Source organism: Vombatus ursinus, unplaced genomic scaffold (assembly GCF_900497805.2).
Source record: "Vombatus ursinus unplaced genomic scaffold, bare-nosed wombat genome assembly UNPS02007975.1, whole genome shotgun sequence".
NCBI lineage: Eukaryota > Metazoa > Chordata > Mammalia > Diprotodontia > Vombatidae > Vombatus > Vombatus ursinus.
The window spans coordinates 7,964-18,788 of record NW_020947753.1 but is presented as its reverse complement, the minus strand read 5'-3'; positions in this window follow the sequence as shown (position 1 = coordinate 18,788).

Here is a 10,825-nt window from a genome sequence, read left to right as displayed (position 1 = left end):
GAATTTCTCTTTCTATCTCTTGCTGTTGGATTTTGTTAGTAATATATAGAAATACTGATGATTTGTGTGGGTTTATTTTATATCCTGCAACTTTGCTAAATTTGTTTATTATTTCAAATAATTTTTTACTTGATTCTCTAAATGTACCATCATATCACCTGCAAAGAGTGATAGTTTTGTCTCTTCTTTGCCTATTCTAATTCCTTCAATTTACTTCATCACTTCTTATAGCATAATAATATTCCATCACATTCATATACCATAATGTGTTTAGCCATTACCAATTGATAGGCATCCCCTCGGTTTCCAATTCTTTGCTATCACAAAAATAGCTGCCATAAATATTTTTGTACATATGGATAATTTTCCTCTTTCCCATTCAATACCACACAAATTTATTAAGCACCTACTATGTGGTAGTCACTGTGCTAAGCCCTGAGAATACAAATAATTAAAAAAGATAGTCTCTGCCTTCAAAGAACTGAGTTACAATCTAAAGGAAGAGACAACACACAAAAAGAGGCAGGAAGGGGGAGGGATGAGTAGGGGAGTAGAATGAGACATGAGGGGAAATATGTTCTATAGAGCTGAGATCAGGCAGAGCAGTAGATACAGAGTGGAATGGGCCAAAAAGTCCAGTTTTTGCTCTCTATAAAGGACATTGGGAGAAGTTTGGTACTCTATCCTCCAGGCCTCCAATCAGAGGGGAGAGAAGACTGGGGAAAGTGGTATCAATCAGGGCTTGAGTTAGCAATATGGTGGTGAGTTTAGAAGTGCTAAGCTTATCATGAAAGGGAAATCAGGTTCCACAGAGTTGAAACCAGTCAGGGCAGCAGATGCAAAATAGAGTGAGCTGTCTTTGATCTCTTTGAGGTATAGACCTTGTAGTGGTATCAGTGGGTCTATCCAGGGAGGGGCATCATGTTTCATAGAATTGAACCCAGGCAGGGCAGCAGATGCAAAATGCAATGAACTTTCTTTTATCTCTTTGGTTTATGGACCTAGTAGTGGCATTACTGGGTTTATCTTGGGAGGAGCATCATATTCCATAAAGTTGAAACTAGACAGGGAAGCCAATGCAAAGTGGAATGAGGTTTCTTTGATCTCTCTAGTAGTGGTATCTGTGAGTCAATTGACACAGTTTAATAGTTTTGAGGGCATAGTTCAAACTGCTTCCAGAATGGTTGGATGAGTTCATGGCTCCAGCAACAGTGCAAGGGTATATGTATTTTTCCACAGTCCCTACAGGATTTGTCATTTTATTTGTTGTCAAACTGATTGGTGTGACATTGTACCTAGAAGTTGTCCTAATTAGATTTCTCTAATCATTAGTGATTTAGAGCATTTTTTCATATGGCTATTGAGAGCTTGGATTTCTTCCTTTGAAAATTGCCTATTTAAACCTTTTCACCATTTATCAATTATGGAATGGGTCTTATTCTTGCTCCCCATATATTTTAGAAATGAGACCTTTATCAGAGAAATTTGCTGCAACAATTCTTCCATTAACTGCTTTTTTTCTAATTTTTGCTGCATTGGTTTTGTCTTGCAAAAACTGCTTAATTTTCTGTAAGTAAAATTCTCCATTTTACCACCTGTGAACTTCTTTATCTCTTGTTTAATCAAGGAACTCTTGCTCTACCCATAGATCTGACGTGTAATTTCTTCCATGTTCCGCTAATTTATTTATGTCATTTTTTATGTCTAAATCATTCTGAGGTTGTTTTGCCATACAGTGTGAGATGTTGGCCTATACCTAGTTTCTGCCAGAATATGTTTTAGTTTTCCCAACAGTTTTTGTTGAATAATGAGCTCTTGCCACAATAGCTGGGATATTTGGCTTTATTGAACACTAGATTACTGTGCCCATTTGCTTCAGTATTTTGCATGCCTAATGTATCCCACTGATTAATCTATTTCTTACCTGGTGCCAAATTGTTTAGATGATATAGCTTTATAGTATAGTTTGAGATCTGCAACTGCTACTTCCCTTTCCTTCCCATTTTATTTTATTCCTCTGATATTCTTGATCTTTGCTCCATAAGATGAATTTTAATATTTTTGCAACTTGGTAGTTTGGTAGTTTGACTAGCATATATCACTGAATAAGGAAATTAATTTGGGAAGAATTATCATTTTTATTACATTGGTTCAGCTTATCCATGAGCAATTAATGTCCTAAGTAGTTACATCTGCATTTATTTGTGTGAAGAGTGTTTTGTAATTCTGTTAATATAGTTCTTGTATACATCTATTCTATCCGTGGTTATTTTAAATAGAATTTATTTCTTCCTGCTGGGTTTTGTCGGTAACATACAGAACTGCTGATAATTTGTATGGGCTTATTTTCCATCCTGTAACTTTGGTGAAGTTGTTCTTTTTCATTTAGTTTTTTAGTATATCATCTTCAAAAAGTGAGCTTTGTTTTCTCTTTGCCTATACTTATTTCTTACATTTCTTTTTCTTAACCTAATGCTATTTTCATTTCTAGTATAATACTGATTAATAATGGTGATAATGGACAACCTTGCTTCACCTCTGATCTTACTTGCTCTTGATTTTAAATAGATATACTTTTCATTTTAAGGAAAGCTCCATTTATTCCTATGCTTTTGAGTGGTTTTAACAGGAATAGGGTTTGCATTTTGTCAAAAAGTTTTTCTGCATCTATTGGAATAATCATATGATTTTTGTTGAATTTGTAATTGAATTGACCAATTGTGGTATGGTTTTTTAATATTAAAATATCCCTTTATTGCTGGTATAAATTTAGCCTGTTCACAGTGTATGATCTTTGTGATATATTTTTGTCTCCTTGCCAATATTTTATTTTAAAAGTTTACATCAGTATTTATTTGAGAAATTGATCTATGTTTTTCTTTTTCTGTTTTTACTCTCCCAGGTTTAGGTATAAAGACCATATGTGTATCATAAAAGGAATATGGTAGGCTCTTTTCTTTTAGATAGGATCATTTTTTTTCTTTTTTTTTTTTCTTGGCTAGGGGTCACACAGCTAGTGAGTGTTATGTGTCTGAGGCCAGATTTGAACTCAAGTCCTCCTGAATGCAGGGCCAGCGCTCTATCCACTGTGCCAACTAGCTGCCCCTTTAACTTTTAGGCAGTTGAGGTTAACTGACTTGCTCAGGGTCACACAGCTAATAAGTGTCAAGTATTTGGTCGGAGGCCGGATTTGTACTCAGGTTCACCTGACTCCAGGGCTGGTTCTCTATCCACTGCACCACCTAGCTGCCTGTTGATAGGATCATTTTTTCAAATACTTTGTGTAGTATCGGAATTAGTCGCTCTTTAAATGTTTGGTAGAAATCACTTGTGAATACATTTTGTCCTGGGTTTTTTCCTTCCTTTTATAGCTTGTTAAATTTTAAAAGTTGGGGTTAAGTGTTCTATTTCTTGTTCTGCTAATGTGGGCAATTTATATTTTTGTAAATATTCATCCATTTCCTTTAGACGATCACTTTTATTAGAATATAATTGGATGAAATAGCTCCTAATAATTGATTTTATTTCTTCTTCATTGGTTGTGAATTCATTTTTGTTGTTGTTGATACTGGTAATTTTATTTTGTTCTTTTTTTAAATCAGGTTATCTAATTGCTCACCTATTTTAAGTATTATTTTTCATTTTCAACATTCACTTTTATAAGATTTTAAGCTCCAAATTTTTTTTTCTCTCACCCTCCCCTCTCCCTCCCCAAGACAGCAAGCAATCTGATATAGGCTATACATGTACAATAACATTAAATGTATTTCCACATTAGTCATGTTGCGAATGAAGAAACAGAACAAAAGGTGAAAACCACGGGAAGGAAAAAAGAGAAAATAGATGCTTCGATATGCATTCAGACTCCATAGTTCTTTCTCTAGATGTGGATAGCTTTTTCCATCATGAGACTTTTTTAATTGTCTTAGATCATTGTGTTGGTATAAAGAGCTAAGTCTATCAAAGTCAGTCATCACACAGTGTGGCTGTTACTACGTACAATATTCTTCTGGTTCCATTCACTTTACTCAGCATCAGTGCATTTAGTCTTTCCAGGATTTTCTGAAATTCACCTGCCCATCATTTCTTATAGAACGATAGTATTCCCATACATTCAAATACCACAACTTGTTCAGCCTTTCCACAACTGATGGACATTCCCTCAATTTCCAATTCTTTGTTGCCACAAAAAGAGCTGCTATAAATATTTTTGTATTTGTAGGTCCTTTTCCCTTTTTTATGTTCTCTTAAGACCTAGTACAGGTATTGCTGGATCAAGGAATATGCACAGTTTTATAGCCCTTTGGGCATAGTTCCAAATTGGTCTCCAAAATGGTTGGATCAGTTCACAACTCCACCAACAATACATCAATTTTCCAAATTTCCCATATTATCTCCAGCATTTATAATTTTCTTTGATACCTCAGAGTTGTTTTAATTTGCATTTATCTAATCAATAGTGATTTACAGCATTATTTCATGTGACTATAGTTAGCTTTAATTTCTTCATCTGAAAACTGCCTGTTCATATCCTGTGACCATTTACCAATTGGAAAATGACTTGTATTCTTATAGATTTGACTCAGTTCCCTATATATTTTTAAAAAATTAGGTCTTTATCAGAGATACCAGCTGTAAAATTTTTTTTTGTTTTTTCTTAGTGAGGTAATTGGGTTAAGTAACTTGCCCAGAGTCACACAGTATCAAGTGTCTGAGATCAGATTTGAACTCAGTTCCTCCTCTCTCCAAGGCCACAGTGTAAAAAATTTTTCCAACTTTCTGCTTCACTTCTAATCTTGGCTGCATTGGCTTGGTTTATACAAAAACTTTTAAATTTGATGTAATCAAAATTATCCATTTTGCATTTCATAATTTTCTCTATCTCTTGTTTGGTCATAAATTCTTCCCTTCTCCATAAATCTGACAAGTAAACTATCCCTTGCTCTCCTAACTTGCCTATGGTATCACCCTTTATGTCTAAATCATGTACCCATTTTGACCTTATCTTGCTATACAGTCTAAGACATTGGTCTATGCCTAGTTTCTGCCACATTATTTTCCAGTTTTCCCAGCAGTTTTTTTGTCAAATAATGAGTTCTTATCCCAGAAACTGAAGTCTTTGGGTTTATCAAACAGTTAATTACTGTAGTCGTTGACTACTGTGTCTCGTGTACCTAACCTAGTCCACTGATTGCACCAGTCTATTTCTTACCCAGTACCCAGTAGTTTTGATGATTGCTGCTTTTACAGCAATACAATTTTGGATCTGGTATGGCTAGACCACCTTCCCTTGCATTTCTTTTAATTCCCTTGATATTCTTGACTTTGTTCTTCCAAATGAATTTTCTTACTATTTTTCTAGCTCTATAAAGTAATCTTTGGTAGTTTGATTGTTATGGCACTGAAAAAGTAAATTAATTTAGGTAGAACTGTCATTTTTATTATATTAGTTCAGCCCATGAGCAACTGATGTTTTTTCAATTATTTAGATATAACTTTAGTTGTGGGAAAAGTGATTTGTAATTGTGTTCACGTAGTTTCTGGATTTGTCTTGGCAAGTAGACTCCCAAATATTTTATATTGTCTAGTTACTTAAATGGAATTTCTCTTTCTATCTCTTGTTGTTGGGCTTTGTTACCAATATATAGAAATGCCAATGATTTATGTGGGTTTATTTTATATCGTGCTACTTTGCTAAAGTTATTTATTTCAAGTAGTTTTTTACTTGATTCTCTAGGATTCTCTAAGTATACCATCACATCATCTGCAAAGAATGATAGCTTTGTTTCTTCCTTGCCTATTCTAATTCCTTCCATTTCTTTTTCTTCTCTTATTGCTAAAGCTAACATTTCTGGTATAATACTGAATAACAATGGTGATAATGCACATCCTTATTTCACCCCTGATGTTATTGGGAATGCTCCTAGCTTAATCCCACTATGCTTTCTGATGGTTTTAGATAGATGTTACTTATCATTTTAAGGAAAACTCCATTTATTCCTATACTCTGTAGTGTTTTTAATAGGAATGGGTGTTGTATTTCTTTTTCAAAAATTTTTTCTGCATCTATTGAAATAATCATATGATTTCTGTTAATTATTGTTATTGATGTGGTCAATTATACTGACAGTTTTCCTAATACTGAACCAGCCCTGCATTCCTGGTGTAAATCCCACCTGATCATAGTGTATTATCATTGTGATAAGTTGCTGTAATCTCTTTGCTAATATTTTATTTAAAAGTTTTGCTTCTATATTCACTAGGGAAATTGTTCTATAATTCTCTTTCTCTGTTTCAGTTCTTCCTAGTTTAGGTATCAGCACCATATTCATATCATAAAAAGAATTTGACAGGATTCCTTCACTTATTATTCAAATAGTTTATATAGTACTAGAATTATTCTTTAAATGTTTGGTAGAATTCACTTGTAAATCCATCTGGCACTGGCAATTTTTTTCTTGGGGAGTTCGTTGATGGCTTGTTCAATTTCTTTTTCTAAAATGAGGCTATTTAAATATTTTATTTCCTCTGTTAATCTGGGTAAATTATATTTTTGTAAATATTCATCCATTTCACTTATTGGTATAAAATTGGGCTAATAACTCATAATTATTGTTTTAATTTCCTTTTAATTGGTGGTGAGTTCACTTTTCATTTTTGACGTTGGTTATTTGGTTTTCCTCTTTCTTTTTATATATAAAATTAATCAAAGGTTTATCTATTTTACTGTATTTTTTTCATAAAAGCAGCTATTAGTTTTATAGTTTAGTTCAATAGTTCAACTTAGTTCAATAGTTTTCTTACTTTCAATTTTATTAATATCTACTTCGAGTTTCAGAATTTCTAATTTGGCACTTAATTGGGGAAGGAGTAATTTGTTCTTTTTTTGCATACCCAATTCATTGATCTCCTCTTTCTCTATTTTATTCATGTAAGCATTCAGAGATCTAAAATTTTCCTTAAGAACTACTTTAGCTGCATCCTATAAGTTTTGGTAAATTGTCTAATTATTGTCATTTTCTTGGATGAAGTTATTGTTTCTATGATTTGTTGCTTGACCCACTCATTCTTTAGAATTAGATTATTTAGTTTCCAACTAATTTTCAGTCTATCTTTTGTGTGTGTGTGTGTGTGTGTGTGTGTGTGTGTATGAAGCAAAATTGGGGTTAAGTGACTTGCCCAAAGTCACACAGCTAGTGAGTGTTATGTGCCTAAGGCCAGACTTGAACTCAGGTCCTCCTGACTCCAGAGCCAGTGCTTTATCCACTGTGCCACCTTGTTGCCCCCAGTCTATCTTTCTATGGCTCTTTATGACATGTAATTTTTATTGCATCATGATCTGAAAAGGATGCATTTAATATTTTTACTTTTCTGCACTGGATAATGAGGTCTTTGTGCCCTAATACATGGTCAATTTTTGTGTAGGTGCCATGGACCACTGAGAAAAAGGTATATTCCTTTCTATCCCCATTTAGTTTTCTCTAGAGGTCTACCATACCTAACTTTTATAAAATTCTATTTACTTCCTTAACTTCTTTCCTGTTTATTTTATGGTTATATATATATATATCTAATTCTGAGAGGGGGATGTTGAACCCACTAGTACAGTTTTGTAGTCTACTTTTTCCTGTAACTCACTTAACTTCTCCTCTAAGAATTTGGATGTTATACCACTTGGTGCATATATGTTTAGTATTGATATTACTTCATTGTCTATGGTACCTTTTAGCAAGATGTAGTTTCCTTCCTTATTTTTTTTTCTTTTTGGTGAGGCAATCAGGGTTAAGTGACTTGCCCAGGGTCACACAGCTACTAAGTGTCAAGTGTCTGAGGCCAGATTTGAACTCAGGTCCTCCTGCCTCCAAGATCAGAGCGTTATCCACTGTGCCACCTAGCTGACCCTCCTTATCTCTTTTAATTAGATATTTTTTGCTTTTGCTTTGTTTGAGGTCAGGATTTCTACCTCTGCTTTTTTTACTTCAGCTGAAGTATAATATATTCTGCTCTAGCCTTTTATCTTTACTCTGTATCTCTCTGCTTCAAATATGTTTTTGGTAAACAACATATTGTAGGATTATGGTTTTTAATCCACTCTGCTATCTTCCTCCATTTTATTGGAAAGCTGATCCCATTCACACTCACAGTTATGATTACTAACTGTGTCTTTCTAGCCTATTTTCCTCCATTTATACTTTCCTCTCTCCCCTCACCCTTTCCTTTCTCACCAGTGTTTTGCTTCTGACCACCACCACCTTCTTCAGTTTGCCCTCTCTTCTATCAGCCCCCCTTCCTTTTCTTTCCGCTTTCTCCTCCTACTTCCCTATAGAGTAAGACAGATTTCTATAACCAACTAAATGTGTATGTTATTCCCTCTTTGAGACAAATCTGATGAGAGTAAGGTTCAAACAATGCTCGCTCTCCTCCCTTTTTTCCCTCTACTGTAATAGGTCTTTGTACCTCTTCCTGTGATGTAATTTACCCTATTCTGCTTCCCTCTTTCCTTTTCTCCCAGTACAATCCTTTTTTTCACCCCTTAATTATTTTTATCATCACATTAAAGTCACCTTATACCCACACCCTCTGTCTATGTGTACCCTTCTAAATGACATAATAAAGATACAGTTCTCAAGAATTACAAGTATCATCGTCCCATGTAAGGATGTAAACAGTTTAACTTTATTGAATGACATGATTTTTTTTCCTGTTTACCTTTTTATGCTTCTCTTGAGTCTTGTATCTGAAGATAGAATTTTCTGTTCAGCTATGGTTTTTTCATCAAGAATGATTGAAAGTGGGGCAGCTAGGTGGCACCAGTGGATAGAGCACCAGCTCTGGAGTCAGGACTTGAGTTCAAATCTGGCCTCAGACCCTTGACAGTTCCTAGCTGTGTGACCCTAGGCAAGTCACTTAATCCCACTGCCTAGCTCCCTCGCCAAAAAAATGATTGAAAGTCTCCTATTTCATTGAATGTCCATCTTTTCCTCTGAAAGATTATACTCAATTTTGCTAAGTAGTTGATTCTTGGTTATAATCCAAGCTCCTTTGCTTTCCAAAACATCATTTACCAAGTTGTCCAATCCTTTAATGTAGAAGCTGCTAAGTCCTGCATAATCCTGACTGTGTTTGCACAATATTTAAATTGCTTCTTTCTGGCTACTTGCAGTATTTTCTCCTTAATCTGATAATTCTGGAATTTGGCTACAATATTCCTTGGAGTTTTCATTTGGGGATCTCTTTAAAGAAAGTGGCCAGTGGATTCTTTCAATGACTATTTTGCCCTCTGGTTCAAGGATATCAGGGTAATTTTCCTTAATAATTTATTTTTCTAATCCTTTTTTAATTTTAGACTTGAATACCAAAACTTAAATATATAATAAGAAAAGAAAAAGAAACATGTTATAAACAAATATAAAATTAGAAAATAAAAAATGTTATGTGCATAGCAGAATGTAAGAGAGGATTAAAAATATATAGTAATAAATTTCCATTTCAAGACAGCCTCTATATTAAATACTATGTGTTGTGTTGAAAGCTGTCCATCTTTTCTTTGCTTCCTTGTAGGTTTTCTTTTGTTCTATGTTGTACACTTTTTACTTTGTTCTTTTTTCTCCCTTCCTCTCCTCCCCTTCCCAGGCTACAATTAAGCATGGATATTTTATATATATTTATATATGTATACATATATACATACATGTATACATATATACATACATATATACATATATACATACATACATGTGTGTGTAAACATATGCTTTCCCTAAGACATTCTGTTCCTAATCTTTGTTTTTATGTTTGTGCATATCTCCTATCCCCCTTAACTCCTCTACTTTATTTCTACCCACTATCTTGGCTGCCTAGTATTTAACCTCTCTCTCCTTCAAAGATCCCTTCCTTATCCTCCCATTCCCATTAATCTAAGCACCCTTCTATATCCCCCTTTAATCTATTTCTGTAGGTCTTCCTCATGGGATCTCTTTCAAGTGGTGATTAGTGGATTTTTTTTTTCTATTTCTACTCTCCCCTCTTGTTCTAATGCTTCAGGACAATTTTCTTTAATTATTTCTTGTATTATTGTATCAAGATTCTTTTTTTGATCATAGCTTTCAGGTAGTCTGATTATTCTTATGTTTTCTTTTCTTGATATGTTCTCCAGATCAGTTGTTTTTCTTATGTAATGTGTCACAGTCTCTTCTATTTTTTCATTCTTTATATTTTGTTTTATTATTTCTTGATCTCTTATAACTTCACTGGCTTCCCCTTGCCCAATTCTGACTTTCAAGAAGTCATTTTCTTCCTTAAGATTCTGAATCTCCTTTTCTAATTGGTTGACTTACTTTTCATTATCTTGTTTTTCCTCAGATTGTTCTTTTTGGTTTTTTAGTTGTTTCTCAATCTCTCTCATTTGATTTTTAAAGTCCTTTTTAAGTTCTTCTATGAATTCTTTTGGGGCAAGTGACCCTTTGACATTACTCTATGGGGTAGAAGAGGGTTTCTTTGCTTCACTATCCACCTCTGAAGACAAACCCTACTCTTCTCTGTTCCCATAGTAACTCTCTATAGTTGGATTCCTTCTCCTTTACCTGTGCTTTTTTTCTTTAGTAATAGTTTAATTTTTGTAATCACTTCTTTTTTTATTTTTAACATGTGTTTTTAAAACTTTGGGTTACAAATTTTCTCCCTTCCTTCTTCCCCACCCACCCTCATTGAAAAGGCAAGCATCTTGATACAGGTTATAGATGTGTAGTCACACAAAACACTTCCATAGTAGTCCTGTTGTGAAAAACTAAGTATATTTCCTTTCATCCTATCCTACCCCCCCCCC